This window comes from Sapajus apella, unplaced genomic scaffold (genome assembly GCF_009761245.1).
Source record: "Sapajus apella isolate SASKATOON/1434 unplaced genomic scaffold, GSC_monkey_1.0 scaffold257, whole genome shotgun sequence".
In the NCBI taxonomy this organism is placed as follows: Eukaryota; Metazoa; Chordata; class Mammalia; order Primates; family Cebidae; genus Sapajus; species Sapajus apella.
In genome coordinates this window covers 57,003-65,061 of record NW_022437197.1, presented here as the reverse complement: position 1 = coordinate 65,061, position 8,059 = coordinate 57,003, and positions in this window count along the sequence as shown.

The following is an 8,059-nucleotide window of genomic DNA, read 5'->3' as shown; positions in this document are numbered from 1 at the left end:
AAGACACTGGTGTGAAAGGTACAATCTCAGAGGTTGGTCAATTACCGTGGCACACTTTGTACAATGTAGATTTGAAGTACAGTGGTGAAAACATTAAATGTGACATTTGAAAAAGATGTGTCATCTGTTTTATTTCAGTTTCTTTCCTTTGTTTTCTCTTCAATACAACTCACATCCTGACTTTGCAAAGTTTTGAGACATTTCCTATTTATATTTCCACTTTGATCTTTGAGGAAATTGGTTGTTTTTAAAAATCTTCCCAGAAACTTTAGATTGACAAAATATATTGAAAATTTAGTTAACCGATATCAAAGACATGTGATTTAAATATACACAATATAGAAGTCTCTAATCCAGTGGTTTTCAAACTTTTTTTTCTTTGAAGCAATATCTTGTACTCAAATATATTAAAGAAATAAAAGTAGATTGCTTTGTATGAAGCAGACTGGTGAAGGGACTGGACACCTTCCTCCTCTTCACTTCTGCCTCCTACACCTAGCAGCCCAAAGGTACTTTCAGCTAAGGAAGAAGTCTCAGCCCATTGGTGGTGTAATCAAGGCCTGAAACTAGACTGCCTCACTTCAGAATACTTTGCCTGAAGCTAAAGCAACATTACTCTTGAGTTTGTAGGTGGCATGTACTTCTCCTTATCTTTCTTTATTTAGCAAAATGAATGGATTTTTTTTCCTGACATTGAGGGAGTTGGCTATTCTAATTCATGTAAATTAATATAAATACACATTATTTTATTCAACAAAATTTTGAATACTTAGTATAAGAATTACTTATCAGGAAGCCATATTAATAAATATCAGTAATGCTTAGATAAGGAAACCAGTTTCATCACTTAAAAGAGAGCATTTTGAGTTACACATATGATTTCGAAACTAAATTCCTGCCGGGCGTGGTGGCTTACACCTCTAATCCCAGCACTTTGGGAGGCCAAGGCAGGTGGATCACTTGAGGTCAGGAGTTCAAAACCAGCCTGGCCAACATGGTGAAACCCCATCTCCACTAAAAATATAAAAATTATCCAGGCACGGTGGCGGGCACCTGTAATCCCAGCTACTCAGGAGGCTGAGGCAGGAGAATCATTTGAACCTGGGAGGTGGAGGTTACAGTGAGCTGAGATCATGCCAGTGCATTCCAACCTTGACAACAGAGTGAGACTCTGTCTCAAGAAAAACAAAAGAACTAAATTCCTTTACAGATAAGTATTAGAGAAAATATAGTGACCTGCTCTTGACTGGAACCTACTTAGAAAACCAAGGAGATTTGTGCCTTACTGCCTTATTGTTGGGAATTGCAAAAATGTGAGTTCTCATAGCCAGTAGAGTCAGTGTGGACAGGTAAATTAGGGTTATAATCACCTACAATTTGTAGGCAGTTTAAGAACCTGTGAAAGATGGAGATAATCTCTTGTGATGACTCATAAGGTTTATAACTTTTGTTTTGTTTTCCCTCTCTGATATGTTACTTAAAATATTACTTTATATTAAAATAAAAACTATATTAATAGAATGTAAAATTGCATGAATTTTGAAATTAAGACAACTTTTAAGATATTTTCAGAAAACAAATTTAGTTTACTCTCAACAGAGCCTCATCAAAGGCAGTTCTAAAGGGGACTTTACTTCAAGAAGATGATGTACCGGGCCGGGCGCGGTGGCTCAAGCCTGTAATCCCAGCACTTTGGGAGGCCAAGGCGGGTGGATCACGAGGTCAAGAGATCGAGACCATCCTGGTCAACACGGTGAAACCCCGTCTCTACTAAAAATACAAAAAATTAGCTGGGCATGGTGGCACGTGCCTGTAATCCCAGCTACTCAGGAGGCTGAGGCAGGAGAATTGCCTGAACCCAGGAGGCGGAGGTTGCAGTGAGCCGAGATTGCGCCATTGCACTCCAGCCTGGGCAACAAGAGTGAAACTCCGTCTCAAAAAAAAAAAAAAAAGAAGATGACGTACCTTCAAGAGGAAGAAAAACAATAACTAAAAGCAGATATCTCTGAGAATGGTGAACAAAGAAATTGGTGAACATATGGGGGAAACTAAGCAGATATATTGCATATAATGTTAGGTTTATAGGGATGATAAACTACAGCAGCACCTTTAAACTAGGGGTACACACACCCCTGAGGATACATGAAGACTCTCCAGGAGGTACATGGGCACATATGTTTGTTTGGGTCTTTGCGTCTTTTTGAGACAGTCTTGCTCTGTCACCCAGGCTGGAGTGCAGTTCCTTGATCGTAGCTCACTGCAGCCTCAACCTCCTGGGCTCAAGTGAGCCTCCCACCTCATCCTCCCAAAATGCTGGGATTACAGATGTGAGCCACTGCACCCAGCCAAGTACATATGTTTCTAAGCGAGCCAACTTCACTTTTTTTTTTTTTTTTTTTTTTTTTTTTTTGAGACAGGGTCTCACTCTGTTGCTCAGGCTGGAGTACAATGGTACAATCTCAGCTCACTGCAACCTATGCTTTTTAGGTTCAAGCAGTTCTGCCTCAGCCTCCCAAGTAGCTGGGATTATAGGCACACACCACTACCACCCAACTAATTTTTGTATTTTTAGTAGAGATGGGGTTTCAGTATGTTAGCCAGGATGGTCTTGATCTCTTGACCTCGTAATCCAACCGCCTCAGCCTCCCAAAGTGCTGGGATTACAGGTCTGAGCCACCACACCTGGCCATCTTCACTATTTTTTCCCTCCATTCCGTTTCTGAGTTTTATTTTCACATCCCTCTTCACAGTTATTGAGGGAATGTGTTCTCTTTCCAGGTTCACAAGGGGGCATAGTTTTAAGGGCAAGAAATTCCTAGTGCCATGCCCCCCTCCCATCTCTCTCCATCCGGGATATTTAACGGTTTATGTTTAAATTTTGCGGGTGCAGGAAGAAACTAAGAGTCAGTCACTCCAGCAGAGGTTCTAAGGAACTCTTTTCATTGGCCTGAGGTCTTAGAGAAGGTGGGGGTTCCTCCCAGGTTAAAAGTCCCCTTCTTCCACAGCCCTTCGGACTCCATGTTTGGATCCCCTTCCACGAACACTCCCTTCGTGGAAGCTATTTTTTTCTATCCTGGATTTTCCCTCTGGAAAATCTCTTGTGGAAGCCTGTCTTCCCCTCCTAAACTCCAACTCTCACTCTGTTCCCTTCCACTCAGTGTGGAAGCTGCTTTCCTCTCCTGGATTCCGTCTTTCTGAAGTCTCTCACTCAGTGTGAGAGTTAGCTCCTTGTTTCTCTCTCCTTCTCCCGTTTTTCTCTCTCTCTAAATGACTTTCTACAAACACTTTTGAGTCTGGCATTTACTGTGTACTGCACCGTGGTCCCCTCTCTCATTCTTGAGAGGGCAGGAGACCAAGAACCTGGAGAAACGTCCTCTCGGGAGCTGAGGGCACGCTGAACCCCAGTATTACATTATCATTCTCCCACTTAGACAAATTTCTTACACATCTTAGATAGTAATGTGGTACAATATACCTAAGTATAAAAACTTCCTGAGTTGCAAACTAAAGGGACGATCTGAAACAATTTTTGTTTATAGAGACCTCACCTTTTGTATCTCTACTGTCAGGTAATCCATCAGTCCTGAGAGACAGCCCCTGGAAAGTAAAGCAAAGAGAACATTAGGAAGAAATACTGGGACTGGCAGTATTTAATTTCATCCAGGCAGCAAATTCATGGCACAGCTGTGTCTGTCTTACAATTGAGAAGTGAGATGGTTTTTGTGGAAACATAAAATGAATGTAGACCTTTCCCAGTAGAGAGTAAATCGGTTTTGACTCCCTGGTTTGCCACTAAGGATGTTCCGGTTAGTTTATATGGTTGACATTTTCCATAACTAGAATTAGCCTGAATCTGCAGCTGCAAAGTTTTGACAAAAATATATTTAAAGCAAAAGAGTAAAAATTAACCAAAAATATTGTAGAAATACTGGCGAGGATCTGAAGAAATTGGAACCCTTGTGCATTGCTGCTGAGAATGTGAAATGGTACGACAGTTACAGAAAATGGTATGCCAGTTCCTAAAAAAAATTAGAAGCTAGGCACGTGGTATGTGCCTATAATCCCAACTATCTGGGAGGCTGAGACAAGAGGATTGCTTCAGTCTGGGTGCGGTGGCTCAAGCCTGTAATCCCAGCACTTTGGGAGGCCAAGGCGGACAGATCACCTGAGGTCAGGAGTTTGAGACCAGCCTGGCCAAAATGGTGAAACCCTGCCTCTACTAAAAATTCAAAAATTAGCCAGCCATGCTGGTAGGCACCTATAGTTCCGGCTACTCAGGAGGCTGAGGCAAGAGAATCACGGGAACCCAGGAGGTGGAGGTTGTAGTGATCCAAGATGGCACCACTGCGCTCCAACCTGGGCAACAGAGTGAGACTTAAAAAAAAAAAAAAAAAAAAAAAAAAAAAACTAGATAACCAGAAAATATAACAGCCACTAAAATTTTTTTTAAAGTTATTGAGTTCTACTTGGTGCTCAATATCTCTGTGCGCTGGCCATGGAGATTATCAAAATAATAAAATGTCACGGTGCTTATGGTCCATGGGGATGGAAATATAAAGAAATCATCACAACAAGGTTTCAACTCTCATCTGAGACAGGATTCAGTGCCCCAGAGTGCTCAGGGGTGGCAGCCAACCCAAAGCGGGTGAAGTAGTCAGGGAAGCTTCTTCTGGGAGCTGAATTGAGGATAAATTGGAGTTAGCCTGGCAAAGAGAGGTGGTCTGATCTGTGATTTCAGTTATGCTTTTATGACGTGCACACCTATTTAACACTTGTACGGGCCAGGCTGTTGATCTTCCTCTTTGTGATTTCTTCCAGGCTTTTATGCTTGTAAAGCTCTCTTGCCACAAGATTCTCTTTCCTGTTTTTCCTTAGTTCAATATATTTTACACTTAACTCTTTACTTGGAAATTATTTTGATAACCGACAGTGGGATGAGACCCTGGTGGAAGGTTGAAGAGGCAGAAACGGAAAGAAACGTCTTCATTCTGCTGCCCTTCTTCCTGACTCAGTGGCTCTGGGGCTCCTACCAGTGACCTTCTCTCCTCCCTGTGGTTGTTTCAGTGATGGGTGAGTAGGAGTGTGTGTGGCTGTAGCCCTGGGTGATTGGAGGCGATGGTCCAGTAGTCCATGTTGGCCTGAAGTAGGAGGGATGTGGAGCAGACTGCTGTGAGGACTCCAGCATGGGAACCGGACGGGGCATATGAAGATGTATGTGCCACCTCATGCTGCCCATCGCTGCTACCCAACTGGCTTGGGCCTTGTTCTCCCTGGGAGGCAGCAGGAAAACGGGAGTGGGTCATTTTCTTATTTTCTTCCCTCTCTCGTCTCACCTTCCACCCCTCTCTCTGATGGATGGCACAGACTGAGTCACAGCTAATGGCTTTCCATGCAGCCCTTGGAACTGATGAAGCTGCTAACAAGTGCCTGAGTAAATGAGTTGCCGTCCTGCCTCACTCTCCCCCTCCCACTGAAGGCCACAGAGCAGGCCGTGGGCTGCACAGCAGCTCATGGACACTGGGGACACAGAATGGGGATGAAGGATGAGGCCTGTCACCCTAGGCCAGGAAGGCAGGGTAGGGGGAAACGAGAGGGCAGAGATAAGCACTGGGGAGAAGCATATGTGCAGACGGAGTTGGTGAGAATTGTGGAGAAATGTGAGGAGAGGCAGGTGGCAGAGATGTGAGCAAGAAGGAGTGTGTATCAGCTCAAGTGGTGCCCTTCTGTGCCAGGCACTGAGGCACAAAGATACGAAGCTCCTGCCTTGTCCTTGAGGAAACCACAGTTTTGTAGGAGAGGGAGAGGCATGCAGATATGGTCACTTGTTGTTGTTGTTTTTAATAAGGCCTCAGTGCTGTCACCCAAGGCTGGAGTACAGTAGTGTGATCTTGGCTCACTGCAGCCGCGACTTTCTGGGCTCAAGTGATCCTCCCACTTCAGCCTCCCGAGTAGCTGGTACTACAGGCACATGCCACCACACCCGGCTTTTTTTTTTTTTTTTTTTTTTTTTTTTTTTTATTTTTAGTAGAGATGAGGTTTCACTATGTTGCCCAGGCTGGTCTCAAACTCCTGGGCTCAAGCAATCCACCCACCTTGGCTTCCCAAAGTGTTAGGATTACAGGTATGAGCCATGGCGTCCAGCCTACCCACTCTTTAAGTTGTCAAAAGAAGCCTGTGACAACAGCTTTACTGTTCTCTTTTTACAGTGAGGCTCAGAGAGGCCAGGCAACTCTCCCAAAGTCACACAGCTGAAAAATGTGAGTGGGATTCAAACCCAGAACCTCTGACTCCAGAATCCATACCCTTTCCACCACCCCTAGGTTTGTAAGTATGTGTAAAGACATGATATACTACTAAGAACAGATCTGTCTGGGTTGATCTGATTTTCCCCATTGATGGAATTATTTGGTCAGGAATGGGGCTGCTGCAAGCTTCTCATGTCTGGACTTCAGCAAGGCACACAGCAAAATCTGACATCCTGTGGACACCGGGTAATGTGTGGGTGAAATGACTCAACAGCTGGAATAATTTTTTTTTTTTTTTGACAGAGTCTTGCTCTGTCACCCAGGCTGGAGTGCAGCAACCTGATATCGGCTCACTGAAACCTCAGCCTCCCGGGTTCAAGTGATTCTCCTGCCTCTGCCTCCTGAGTAGCTGGCATTACAGGCGCACACCACCACACCTGACTAACTTTTGTATTTTTAGTAGTAGAGATGGGGTTTCACCATGCTGGCCAGGCTGGTCTTGAACTTCTGATCTCAAGTGATGCCCACCTTGGCCTACAAAAGTGCTGGGATTACCCGCATGAGCCACTGCACTGGCCAAGAATTTAGTTAGATGAGAGGCTGTTTCGAAAGGCAACTCATAGCTGAAACTGGGAAGTGGTGGCTTTGCACCACAGGGCTCTGTCCCTGGTCCTACTCTGTTGAACTTTTTTTCCTTTTCCTCTCCTCCATATTTATTTCTAATTATCAAAGTAACATATGTCTACTGTAGAAAAATATAAATGATAAGTAAGCCAAAAGAAAGGAAAAGCATCCTAATTCTCATTGTACCGCTTACTGAACAGCCTTTTTCAATTTGCTATAACTTTGAACATTTTTGGAATACAGTGTTGGGACCTGAAGTCCCACAACAAAAGATAACTCACTGTTCACACTGAGGGTGCACCCTGCCAGTCTCTACTACAAACGATACCAAGAAAGTGTAGCATGTGTTGGGTACTTACAATGAGCTGGCAACAGTCCTCAGCTTCTGACAGGTATTATTTCATTCAATCCTCCTAACCCTTTATGGGGACTCTAAAGATCTATTTTTCACAGATGACAAAGCTGAAGCTCAGAGATAAAATAATTTCCTCAGGCCACAGAGATTGGCTCAACAATTGAGGCAGGGTTTGAATCAGGTTCTGTCTGATTCTGGAGTGCGGCTCTGAGCAACTCTGGAATGCCCTCCAAAGGTGCCTGCAGGTTCCTGGACTATCTCCCACTGTCTGCCTCTCACCCCGCCCTCTAAGTGGGGGCTGTTTGTGCAGGACAGTCCGAATCTCCCCGTTGCTTCTCTTCTGCTTGCACTGTAGCATCTGGGGACACGACTTAGCATGTGATCCCACCCCAGGCACAAAACCCAAAGACCCTCCTGATCTGTCAGTAGCCACCCTTATTTTACAATAGGAGGGTGGCTTGCCTAGGGAGGCCAGGAATTTATCTTTAAGTAACAAACACTTTTTGAAAACTTACTATTTTTCAGGTTCTGTTCTAAGCACTTTAGAAATAACTTTTTCGCCGGGCGCGGTGGCTCAAGCCTGTAATCCCAGCACTTTGGGAGGCCGAGGCGGGTGGATCACGAGGTCAAGAGATCGAGACCATCCTGGTCAACATGGTGAAACCCCGTCTCTATTAAAAATACAAAAAATTAGCTGGGCATGGTGGTGCGTGCCTGTAATCCCAGCGACTCAGGAGGCTGAGGCAGGAGAATTGCCTGAACCCAGGAGGCAGAGGTTGCGGTGAGCCGAGATCGCGCCATTGCACTCCAGCCTGGGTAACAAGAGCGAAACTCC